Source organism: Juglans microcarpa x Juglans regia, chromosome 3D (assembly GCF_004785595.1).
Source record: "Juglans microcarpa x Juglans regia isolate MS1-56 chromosome 3D, Jm3101_v1.0, whole genome shotgun sequence".
NCBI classification, from domain to species: domain Eukaryota; kingdom Viridiplantae; phylum Streptophyta; class Magnoliopsida; order Fagales; family Juglandaceae; genus Juglans; species Juglans microcarpa x Juglans regia.
Window position 1 is genome coordinate 35403005 of NC_054598.1, and position 14002 is coordinate 35417006.

General features: G+C 31.9%; 1 long non-coding RNA gene across 1 annotated transcript; it reads left to right on the forward strand.

The window, feature by feature from the left end:
• Window positions 1–11703: 11703 nt before the first annotated feature.
• Window positions 11704–12965, forward strand: LOC121256707. The gene is made up of 4 exons (XR_005939049.1): window positions 11704–12505; window positions 12587–12688; window positions 12760–12827; window positions 12906–12965. It is a non-coding gene; the product is annotated as an uncharacterized LOC121256707 (long non-coding RNA).
• The last annotated feature ends 1037 nt before the right edge of the window (window positions 12966–14002 follow it).

Sequence of the window (14002 nt, forward strand, 5' to 3'; positions counted from 1 at the left end):
GTCATTTTGTGAGATGAAATTTTGGAGACTTTCCTGAAGGGGAAGAGGAAGGAGAAGAGGTTCAGGTCCATAATATTCCCACCATAGTGAGAACCATTTCGGGAGTGTTTTAATTTTCTGTAGTTTATCAAAATGAAGGAACCATGAATGACGCAAATTTTTGTTTTGTTTTAAAAACATTTTTGTCCATGCTTGCTGGTAATCGTAATAATCATAATAAGGAGGATCATAGGGATGAGAGAATTTTCTTGTCAAGTAGGGATTTTTTCCCCATTGTTCCAAGGTGAGAACTTGCTTAATAGTAACTTTATGAAAGGCAATAATTGGAGACGCTGGTGGAGAAGGTTGAGTTTGAAGGGAACAAGGAATTTCTGAGAGAATAATTGAGTCAGTATCTACTAATATAAATTCATAAAAATGCTGGGTTTTCTTAATGTTTTGTGGAACATAATGCCAGTCCGGTAGGAGAAAGGCATCAAGTAATTTCTGAGGGTCAGACAGATGTTGTATTTCAGATTCAATAGGAAAGACCGGATGCCAATGAGATTTGATAATAATAGGAGATGAAGAAAGTTGAGATAATAATGGAGGATTAATAATTTGGGAAGGAGAAGGAGGAGAAACAGCTTTGGAATAGGTTGGTAATTTTGGAGAGGCTAATGGTGAAAATGGATTGTAAGAGGGTCTAATATTTTGTGGTAATGATCCCAATACCGTATAAGGTCTTGGAGTTGCAGAAGGACAAGGTGAAGGATAGGGAGGAGATGGCGGCCGTGCGTATGAAGATTTGGACTTTGAAGATGACATGATTTTCCCTGTAAGAATTCTCGGGATAGAAAATCAGGAAGAGAATTAGATTCTCCTTTAATATGCTCAATATCAAAATCAAAAATACTTAATATAGCTTGCCATCTGGCAAATATTTGTTTTGCAGCCAGGTTTTTCACATCTTTAATTAAAACTTCCTTGGCTGATTTGCAATCTATTCTAAGCAAAAACTTTTGATTCAACAAATCATTTTGAAATTTAGAAATACATAATACAATAGCTAAAATTTCTTTTTTAATAGTACTATAATTCTTTTGAGTAGGATTCCAACATCCTGAATGGAATCGAACTATTTGTTCTAAGTTGGATGATAATTTTTGTTTCATAATTCCTCCGTAACCTATATCAGAGGCATCTGTTTCAACAATTTTAAAAGTATGAGGAGATGGAAGCCCTAAACATGGTAATTTCTTAATATGAGCTTTAATCTGTCTTATAATACTAGTATGTTTTTCTGTCCAAGGAGGTGGATTCTTTTTTAATCTTTTAAATAATGGTTTGCATAATGGTCTGAGAGATTGGTAAAAATCTGCAACATAGTTGAGACTTCCTAGAAATCTCTGTAATTGATTTTTATCTTTTATTTCATCTGGAAATTTATCAGCAAATTCTATTGCTCTACTAATTGGTGTAATAGTTCCTTGATAAATTTCATGTCCAAGAAATCTAATTTTCTCTTGGAATAGTTTTATTTTTGATGAGGAGACAACTAATCCATTTTGTTTGATAACTTGAACAAAGATATTTAAATGTTTCCAATGTTGTTCAATAGATGAAGAAAATATTAATACATCATCTATATATACTATTGAAAAATGAGTGAATGGAGTAAAAATTTCGTTCATAATATTTTGAAATTCACTAGGGGCGTTTTTTAATCCAAAGGGCATAACATTCCATTCAAAATGTCCAAAGGGGACTGTGAAAGCTGTTTTATACCGATCTTTTTCAGCGATTTGGATTTGCCAAAACCCGCTTTTCATGTCGAATTTTGAAAATATTGTAGCATTATATAATCGGGATAATAAATCTTTTTTATTAGGAATTGGGTATCTAATCCATTGTAATACCTTATTTAAAGGTTTATAATTTATTACTAAACGAGGAACTCCTCTTTCTAATTCTGCCTGTTTTTGGACATAAAAGGCAGCACAACTCCATGGTGATTTACTTTTCCTTATTAATCCTTTTGTTTTTAAATCATTAATTTCTTTTTTACAATATTCTAGTAATTCGTTATTCATTTGGATAGGTCTAGCCTTAGTTGGAATGTTTTTCTCAGAAAATTCTTTTTCATAGGGTAATTCAACTATGTGTTGTTTTCTATTCCAGAAGGCATTGGGTAGGTTAGCACATATTTCATTTTCAATTGTAATTTTGAAATTATCAATTTTTTGGGTTAATAATGGGTCTTTTAACTGTTCTCGAATTCTTTTATATTTTAATTCTTGTTTTAAGAAGTTTATTTGGTTTTCCTTTCTTCTAATTTTATTTTTTGTTAAGAATTAATTTCTCTGGTTAATGAAATTTTCTTTAAAGAGTTAATTTCTTTTGGTACTGGGGGAAATATGAACTTAAATTGTATTTCTTGTCCAAGAATTTTAGTAGAGATTCCTTCTTCTGTTACAGAGAAAGGGTAAAGTAGTGCAAGAAAGGGATTTCCTAAGATTACTTTGGTATTAATATTTTTTACTAAGATGAATGTTGTTTTAAAGCAAAGTCCATTATTACATATATGTGCATTGGATAATTTATAATTTATATTTAATTTTGTTCCATTGGCTTGGGATAATGTTTCTCTTGTTTTTTCAAAATATTTAGAAGGTATTAATCCCTCTTGTATACAATTTAAGTCTGCTCCTGTATCTAATAGGGCAATTGTAGTAAAAGAGAATTCTTGATTAATTGAAACTGTTACTTCAACATACCATTTTTGAAAATTTATCTTATTGAGAATATTAATGAAATTGTCCGTTTCATCTAATGTTGAACATTCTCCCTGTTCAATATTATGTTTTTCTTCATGGAAGTTTTTTTCATTTTTCTCTATTTTTAATAATATAATTTCTTGTAATAGTTGTTCGTTTGAAACTTCTAATTTAAGATTAGATGTTTTTAAATTTCTGATTTCCTGTTTTATCTCATTGATTTCTTGCTGTATATCTTGAATCGTAATTTTCTGTTTGTCAGTTTTAAATCTACTTATTATTTCTGAAAAATTGTAAGGTGTTGAGGATGAAGTTATTGTAGTATTTTGATTATTAAATGTATCTTTTAATTTTTCTAAATAATCTTTTCTTTCTTGAGGGTTGTTGATTTTGTCTATTAATTCTAATATAATGTCTTCTTGTTTTGAAAGTACATTAATGGTTTTGTTACAGATACAATTATCCTTACTTAGACAATTACAGATATGTACTTCATATTCTTCTAATTCACTATCGGAAGATTGTTCTGAAAAGCTTGATTCTTTTAATTGATAAATTTCTTCTTCTTCTGAAGAACTAACCTCATCTTCACTTGATTTTATTATAAAAATGTCTATTAATTTATCTTTTAATGTTTCGGGTATATCTAATTCATTAATTTGTTGTTTAACTTTACAGTTTGATTTGTAATGTCCTATTTTTTCGCATTTATAACAAACAATCTGCTTTTTCTTTTTATTAGTCTTTTTAGGATTTTTTAGTGGCTTATTATATATTTGTTTATCTTTTGTCTTTTTATAAAGTTTTCTGTATTTTCGTTTTTTATTGGAATAATTGTTATAAACTCTTTTTCCCTTTTTGTGTCTTCTTGAGGGGGCTAATAAAGGAGTGTAACCAAATTGTTCACAAAAAGTACCTAATTCTTTTCTAGCAAACTTCTTTTCTTTCTCCATTTGCTTTTTTAATCTTAAATCATTGCACATAGTTAATCTAGTTCTATTAATCTTACTTATTATATCACCATATGTAAGATTATGAAAATCAATAGTACCGTCTGATCTTAATAATGATTCTCGTACCTTTTGGGCGAAGTAATATGGAAGTCCGGCTATGAACTTTTCCTTCCAGTATGGCTGTTGACAATCATTTCTGATCATAACTTTAGTTAGAAATACATCTTTATACCAACGGAAATCAGATAATTGAGGGCATTTAAGATTAATCAATAAATCACTAGTTCTTTCTTTAAATTGAACGGGATCACCTACAAAGTGTTTGGTTAATGCATATATTAATGTATTGACAGCATCTTCTAGGGGTAAATCATTTTCCGTTTTAATTATTTGCATATTTTCATCATATTTATAGGCTGTTAATATACGTGACCTTTCATCATATGAAAGATAATGATCCCACCAACCCTTTAGTTGGCCAGTAAATCCTGTAACAATAATGTGTGCTACCTGATGATCAGTTTTTCTGTTACTTTTATAGACGTTGGCTACCATAATCATTTCTTGAAAATGATTTAGTATTTCGTATTCAGATAATCCGTCTATATTCCATTCGTATAATACATCTGGTGCGAAGGCTGATCTTACTATATGTTCTATTTCCTCGAATTGCATATCCGGTGGAGTAGGTCTGGGATACCAATTACGAGTAATAGAGACATGATGTTTTGAATCTCTAGCCGAAAAGTTATTAACATGATCTCCTCTAATCTTGTTTATCTGTAAATCTAGATTTTTAAATTGGTTTTCAAAATTACTAATCAGAGTCAGATATTACGGGTGAGTCTATTTTGCTTAATACATTAATATGTGGTTGTTTTGAGGTGGTGGCAGTGTTGCTAATAGTTAATTTTTCTAATTTACTAGATATTTGTTCCAATAAATCATTTTTGTTTTTGAAAAATATTGATTTTAAATGGGATGGAATTTCGTGGGGAACAAATAAGGGAGTTTCTTCTATTTCTTTAATAGTGGGTTTTATAGGAGATATTTGGGTTTCAATCCTTTCTAATTGCTTACCCATGATTTTTAAATATAAATTAGTATAATTGTTTTGTTGTATTATATTATCAAGGTTTTTTTCAGTATTTGCAATATTATGTTTTTTTATTGGTGTAGCCAGAATTTGAGTATTCCTTTGATTGTACTTGATGGCTTCAAAAGGGGGATATTCTTCATAAATAATTTGGTTATTTTCTCCTTTAATCCATTGATTAGTAGTCCTGTTTATGGTAGATAATTGGTTTGATTTATATATCTCAAACCATGTAAAGAAAGAAATATTGATCTGTATTTTCTCTAAATCTTCGTAATATCTTTCTTGAATATAATCTCTTTCTATTTTTGTAAAGGTTGAGAAAAATGTTATTCTTTTGTGACTATTTTCTTTTTTCATATAATCTTGTTTGAGATATTCTTTGTTAAATTTGTATCAATGATTCCTTTACTCTTTTTTTTTTTTTTTTTTTTTTTTTTTATAAAGCAAGTATTTTTAGATGGTTTCTTATGGCATTAATTTCTTTTCTAAGGAAAGTGCAATCAGCTTCATAGTATTCTATTGCAGACTGCCTACTTTGATATACATGGTATTTAGTCATCATTAATGTATAATTTTGCCTCATTAATTGTTGTTGTCTTTTAAGATCTTTTATATTATCCATCAAGATTTGTAGATCCATTCTTAAATTATATTCTGTACATTTTAACTCATACAAATCACGAAATCCAGTACTATGAGCATAATAAAAATCCATCGTAAATATCAGGAAAATAAGATAGAAATATCAATAGCAATAAAATAAGTAATAAAATAAAATAGTAATAACAATACTATCACCAATGGCTCTGATACCAAAGGCGTGTAAAATGTTACCATCAAATAATGATAAAGAATAATTGGGATAACAGTTAAAATAGACCGGTCCTTGGAACAGGCTGGATTCTACCATTCCAAGTAATGAATCATGAAAGTTATAATGTCTTCCGTCTCTTAAACAAAGCAATACTGAGGTATTTAAGCCGTTTCGAGTGAGTGGCTTTATAGCTACTTGTACTAATCCAATATGGATGAAAGAATAATTTTTTTTGTGTTGATCAATAGCCTTTTTTGTTAAGAGATGTAATGATTCATAGTCATTATTTAAACTAATAGTTTTCTCTACTGTTTTAATTGTGTAATTTGTAAGGAATGAAAATTTAGAAGAAAAAGTTGAGATTTTATATATTTGATTGTTTGGAACATCGAGAATTGTCCAATCTTGTAGATTTCTTTCTATATCTAATATACTATAGTCTTCTTGATTAATATTATCAGATTCTATCGGGATGCTAGTGGTAGATTCATTAGGTTTGAATAAAGAATTCATTGATTCAGATTTTCAACAAAAATTTCCTATTTCCAAAGAGAAATAAGTAGATTAAGAACTTGAGGGAACACCACCGGGACCACCCTGAGAACCCTCTGGCTTAAATGGGCTGACCATAGGTTTTTCTTGGCTTACCAACACAAGCTTCCCAATATATATTTTTCTCTCTAGTTATAGTGATTTAGTATAACTATATTAGTATAACTATAACTATAGTCTATATAACTATATATATATAATTAATATATAGTGATATTAATATATAGTATACTATATTATATATTATAATACTAACTATATATTATACTATTATAGTGATACAATCATAATAATACTATATACTATACTAACACTAATGCTATATATAGTTATATATATTTTGTTATAGTGATTTAACCTATTAAAAAAATTATAGTGATTTATATCATATACAATATTATAGTATTAGTTATAATGATTTAGTATAACAATATTAGTACAAATATAACTAAGGTTTATATTAAACTATTAGTATTAGTATATATATCAGTATTAGTTATAGCTATATAATATATTAGACTATATAATAGTATTAATATTAGCCTATATATATTAATTATATATATATATAGTTATATAGACTATAGTTATAGTTATACTAATATAGTTATACTAAATTACTATAACTAATACTATATTAGTACAAGTATAACTAAAGTTTATATTAAACTATTAGTATTAGTATATATATCAGTATTAGTTATAGCTATATAATATATTAGACTATATAATAGTATTAATATTAGCCTATAAATATAGCTATATATTAGTATTAATTATAGTGATTTAGTATAACTATATTAGTATAAGTATTTATATTAGTATTAGTTATAGTTATATAATATCTTATCAAAAAAAGTTATAGCTATATAATATACTAGACTATATAATAGTATTAATATTAGACTATTAGTATAGCTATATATTAGTATTAGTTATATATTAGTATTAGTTTTAGTGATTTAGTATAACTATATTAGTATAAGTATAATTATAGTCTATATTAGATTATTAATATTAGTTAGACTATATAATAATATTAATATTATACTATTGGTATAGCTATATATTAGTATAGCTATATAATATAAGTATAACTATAGCTATAGTGAGTTTGTTAATTGTTATATTAATATTTGTTAATTGTTATAGTGAGTTTAATTTATTATAACTATATTATTGATAGTATTATGGTGATAGTATTAGTATAGTATAGTTATATATTTAGCTATATATAATATATCAGTATAATTAGTTATATATTAGTATAGCTATAAATAAAATGTTATTAATAATTTAAATATATATTTTATGTTTAAAGTATATGATAAATTAAATTTTAATATTTAAGATTAAACTTTTATTTTATAAATTATAAAACAATACTTCTATATACAACCGTCGGTGTGAAACCATTGCTGCCCGAAGCTCGTTGTTCATCGTTGAACCCCCAGAGGAGACCGAAGCAGACCCTCGGAAGGATTCCGTCTGTCCTTGTCGCCACCGTGGACTGAAGAACTGGTTGTTGCGGTCGCCGTCCGTCACATATTCCGGATCTAAGCCGGCGTCGACGTGGGTTTGCTTCTTCAGATTTCGCCGTCTGCTTCTTCCACTGTATAACGACAAAGTTAGAACTTCTCTTGTTTTAGATTTGATTTTCTGTTGTTCTTCACACATTCTCAACGAAATATATAGAAGAATTGTTATTACAGCAAATGAACAGCCTTTGGTTTTATGGATTCGATCTTACAAAGCTAACGTTAATATCTACTAATAAGCATTACTATTTGTTCAACGAAATATATAGAAGAATTGAGGCGAGTTCAGAACTAGGTAGTTTTTCACTTCTTTTATTTGACGATTAACCGGTGCCAATATCATCAAACATAAAGATATAACCATTTAGTGGGGCTCTGTATGCATACCCTCCAGAGCCATGATCCAGTCTAAACAATTGGGCAGATGGATTTGGGGGATCACAACAGGCTGGGAATTGGTCACTGAAATGGGATTGGAGTTAAAAAGATGATAGACCCAACTCGCAAAAAGCTTCATTTAACCAAGGAAATTTTTCATCCTGCTAGAGGCTTGAGAAAGGTTCCCCTGAATTTGTTATTTTTATTTTTTCCACTCAGTTAATTGAGTTGGTCTTCCAACTTTCAGCTGCTTTCCCAGTATCATTGTGTCCAGAACCCTTATGGATTTCCTTCTCTCCCATTTGTATGATATTATTACAATGGCTATCTACACAAGGGAAGGAAAGTTAAATTACATAAGAAGCGAAAGCAAGCAATAACTGTAAGCAGTACTCAGTTTCGTTATATTCAACAATATGTAGCTTTAGTTATCACTTTTTTACAGCTAGAAGAGAGATATGCTTGAAAGGTAAGAGCAGTTTAATTCCCTCCACCCTCTCCTAATTATTTAAAAAGCTGAAAATGGCATGCGTCTTTGAACATCATTTCTGTTAGTGTATCTATTCCTGAACAACCTCAAGATACTGCAGTTGCTATATAAGAAGGATTAGGAGTATTATCAGCATTGAGCCTCTGAGGGACTGGTTCAGATCCGTCCACGAACCCTAAGAGATCATTGCTGTTAAGAAATGGTAGAAACTGAGATTGCCAGCCCAAGTAATTGGGGCCATCAAGCTTAAAAGATGCTGATGGGGAAGGATGAGAAATGTTGAGTGAATTGATGCTATTGACATCAGTGGAAGAGAATGGGGTTGACATGGTGCGGAAGTGTGATCAGGAAGTGTAGCGTGAGCTATTTCCCAGCTGATACCAAGTAAGATAAGAAATAAAAGAAAGAGTTTTGCCAACATAATCTGGACTGTTGTATTTGATCTGAATAAATTGTAACAACTTAGAGAAATACAAGGAGAAAAGTAAGGAGCTGAATATGGAATATACACTTTAAGAGCTATCGTATATTTTTGAATATAGATTTACAAAACTGAAACTATCAATGCTGTTGAGTATTTTTAGCTATTTGTTGAGTGAGATATTCTTCATGTTGCAGTTGAGAGAATCGTGCAGTATCTTGAGGTTGTTCAGGAATAGATACACTAACAATTTCATTCTCCATCTGCAATCCTACCTTTCTCTGTTGTCTTTTTTGATAAGCAAATATAACTTTTTTTAAAAAAGGGTCTAGCAAATATAACTTTTTTTAAAAAAGGGTCTAGACCAGTACATAAAGAAGAGATTCACAAAAGAAAAAAAAAATCAGAAATAAAGCGCATATCATCCACGTACAGTAAAAGGGTTAAATTTATTGAGAGTTCATTTAATACCTGAGCATGTGTTCTAACTTTCAGCTCCCATCTTCATTGGACTCGGATGAAATGCCCTGCTCAATGCACAGCACAAAAACAATAATCAAGGGAAGGAATGAGGCCAACTGTTTTAGGATCTTTTCCCAAAAATTTGCTAGCGAAATGAAACTGTTCTTTATTGTGTTCTTTTCTTTTTAACAGATTCTTGGCAAACAATTGGCATGTAAATGAATAGAGTATGAAAAACTTTATGGTGTAGACAGCAAAATTTCCAGAATTTTTGTGCATTTTGTAGCTTATATCACATTAACATTTGACCGTGGGTATGTCTTCGTAGGAAAAATACTTAACTACACCAATTTGATAAAATTATTTTCATTTTCAAAGAATAGGAGAGTAAATATGATAATCTTATAATAAGCAATTTTCAAAAAGGAAATAAAAGAAGGAAAAGAAAAAGAAAAACCCATTCTGAAAAGAACTTGAAAAGAGCATAAAAAGGTCAACATTTTCAATCTAGAATCATAATATAAAGTATATAGATATTAAACTTTGCATCGCCACATGCTCATGAATGAAATAAATATTAAACATTTTATTTGAAATGAGATCTATTGTACCAGTTCATAGATTTTAATGTGGTTGGAGTGATACAATATTGCTATTGACAAGATGCATTTGTCTCCCTCTTAGCATGGAAAAAGGAAAAGAACAGCCATCTAGCTCAAATCCTCCATCCGCGGTATGTTATTTTATTTGCAATATATCAATAAAATTAGATTCGAGATTGTATGATTTTTATTTTCTCAATACATCAATAATTTATCCAAACACATTTCAGGACATGCCATCAACTGAATTGCCAGCTACATCTTCTAATATTGAAGAAATTCATCTTGATAGACCAAATGCAGAAGAAATCGAGTGTGGTAGTGCAGGAACATCAGAGAAAGTGTAAATGGATGGTGATGATGAGCCAGTTTTGGGGATGATGTTTAATTCCTTAGAAGATTTAATGAGTTATTATAAGGAATATGGTAAGAAACGCGGGTTTGGAGTGATGACAAAAAGGAGTGAGAGGGGAGAGGATCAGACTGTTAGATATGTCACTCTTGCCTGTGCCCGTGGAGGGAAGGCCCGGAATAGGACTATAAATGTCGCCAACCCACGGTCGACAGGAAAGACGGAATGTAAGGCAAAAATTAATGCCTTAAAAGTTGTTGATGGGAAGTTTCAGCTGACTACAGTTCACAATATCCACAACCACGGCCTCATTCCAAAGAAATCTCGCTTCTTTCGATGTAATAGAGAAGTGAGTGAATCTGTTAAAAGGGTCCTAGACACGAATGATTTAGTCAGCATCCAAATGAATAAGAGTTTCGGGTCTCTTTTTGTTGGCGCAGGAGGTTTTGAGAACCTCCCTTTTTGGAAAAGGATTGCCGTAACTACATCGACAAAGCACGACATCTACGATTGGGCGCAGGTGCTGCTGGAGCGCTTCGAGATTACTTTTTACGTATGCAGTTTAAAAATCCGGGGTTCTTTGCACTAATGGACTTGGATGATGAAGGGAGGTTAAAAAATGTATTCTGGGCAGACTCCCGTAGTAGAGCAGCTTACCAATATTTCGGAGATGTCATAACCTTCGACACCACATACTTGACGAACCGATATGGGATGCCCTTTGCGCCATTTGTTGGTGTAAACCACCATGGCCAGTCAATTTTGTTGGGAGCTGGCTTGATTTCCTCTGAGGAGATTGAGACCTTCCTGTGGTTATTCCAAACATGGTTGCAGTGTATGGATGGTATAGTGCCGAAGGCTATTATCACTGACCAAGACAGAGCCATGAAAAATGCAATTGCAATAGTTTTCCCAGAAAGCCGACATAGATTTTGCCTGTGGCATATCTTGAAGAAAGTCCCTGAAAAGCTTGGCTGTTATGGTTCTTACAAGAATGGAATGAAAACTGCATTGATGAAATGTGTATATGATACCCAAACGCCGGATGAGTTTGAAAAATGTTGGGATCAATTGATTAGCACGTACAACTTGCATGAGAATGTTTGGTTGCAGAGTTTATACACTGAGCGTGAGCATTGAGTACCGGCATTCTTGAAAATGGTTTTTTGGGCTGGAATGAGTACAACGCAGCGTAGCGAGAGCATGAATGCCTTCTTTGATGATTATGTTCATGCTAAAACAAACCTGAAAGAGTCTGTCAATCAATATGATAATGCGTTGAAAAAGAAGATTGAGAACGAAAAAGCCGCGAACTTCCAGTCATTTAATGTCACAATTCCCTGCATCTCTAGATCTTCAATTGAAAAGAGATACCAAGATTTGTACACAAATGCTAAGTTCAAGGAAGTTCAGCACCAACTTACTGGTATTATCGATTTGGACCCAGTTTTACTTAAGTCGGATGTTCATGGTAAGACCTATCTGGTAGAGGATGAAGTTCGTGTCAAAGATTTCACAAAGCTGGTTACACATTCAGTGAATTTTTGTGTGGACGATGCAGCCGCCAAGTGTTCTTGTGGTTTATTTGAAATGAAGGGGATAGTGTGCCAGCACATCTTCGTCGTCTTTAAATGTAACGGGATTAAGATAATACCAGATAGGTACATTTTGGATCGATGGAGAAAAGACATCAAAAGAAGATACATGTTAATCCACAGCAGCTATGACGCAGGGGATCAACGGGAAGATGCTAATAGATATTCAAGTCTGTTGAATATCTGTTATAAGATGATTACTTGTGCGGCGAGTTCAAAAAAACATACTGAGGATGCAACATCTAAGTTAAATGCAATGATTGACCTGTATGAAGCGGACTAGGAACCATCGATGACCAAAAAGTGTTTAAATGTTGATGGCACGACAAAAGACACAACTACAATTGGTAGTTCAACAAAAGTACTCAGTCCACGTGTTGTCAGAGGAAAAGGCAAACCCCCATCTCTGAGGAGAGCATCCGAGATGGAGAGAGACCTGCGGAAAGTTAAGCAGAAGACGAAGAAAGCTGCGGAAAATACAAAACGCAAACAGGTGATTCCTTGTAATATTACCTTGATATTTCAAGAATTTTGATATAAATGTTATCTGACAAAGAAATAACTATTTTAATAGTGAGATGGGGAAGATACACCAGTCGGGGACACTTGCATGAGGCTATTTGGCCCTTCCGATTTGGACTTTTCCAATGTTGGTCACGCGAGGGTAATATAATAAGTATATATTTTTATTTGAGTTATGAGTTATTGCTCTATTTTTTACAAGTATTTATCATCAGGCTATTCCAGAAAGCATACCAACTGTTGAGATTAGTGGAACCCAGGACCGAGAAACAGTACTTCAAAGTCAAGAAAGCGTAAGTGGATCGAAACTATAATGGTATTTTAATGATATTAGACGACAGCACATTAATATGAGTTACTATTTTTTATAGATGCAATTTGGGTTTGATAGATCACAACCACGACAATGATATGATCATCATGGGTATGTATCAGATAATCATTATTTTTGTGTTTTGCACCAAAGTCTTAATAGTTGCAAGTTAGTATGGATCAAAGTCCCTTGTGTCAGGACAAATTATTTCTGTGTTTCAAGCATTTAGGGTATTTGGTGAGTGAAATTTTTTGTATTTGGGATCCTTCTGTAACTGATATAGAAGTTCATTTTTTGGACTTGAAGGCATATCTTATATGAGGCTCCAAGGCTAGGGTCATTGTACCTAAAATTTGAAATGGAGATGAGAGCATACTGTTTTTTCTTTCTTTATTTATTTTTAGGGCAGGGGGGTGGGGGCGTTGGGGGTTTGGAGTGTGTCGAGTAGAGTTGTGAATGGGGCCTCCTTGTAAAGACTTGATCATTTGGAATTTCAAGATGATTCTATGAGAGAGAGGTTTATTTTATTTTTGGTTTTTTTTTTTTTTTGGGGGGGGGGGGGGGGGGGGGGGGGATCAACTACCCCAGCCTTTCTTCTATTTGTACTTGAAAAGACATTGTATGTGGTAGAATTGCATTATGGGTTGTCAAAACTAGTTGGGTTTGAAGCTTTCATTTCATTTAGTTTTTGTGTTGTGCCTTTTGGAGTTATTATTTACTTCTCTTATCATATGTAGTTTTAATTTCATTAGTTCTCGGTTACATTTGGGTTTACGCAACCTTGATATGAATGCCCTACCTTAAATACCGATTACAAGATTAGTGTGGCTAGATTTTACAGATGCATATGTCTCATGTAGATTTTTTATACATCCAGGAGTATTAGAGTAGACCATACTGTTTCTGTGCCTAATGCCATTCTCAACTTATTATTACTTGAAACTTTTTGCTTTAAATTATTTGATGTTCTTCTCTCTCTCTCTCTCTCTCTCTGATGTCGTCTTTTACTACAAAAATTTTCACCTAACATCTTGTTCATCTTTAGGAGCAGCTGGTGTTGGAGCAGCTGGTGTTGTGGCTTGTGCATATTTATGTTTGTTATGGCTTTAGGAGCAGCTGGTGTTGGAGCAGCTTGTGCATATTTATGTTTGTTAT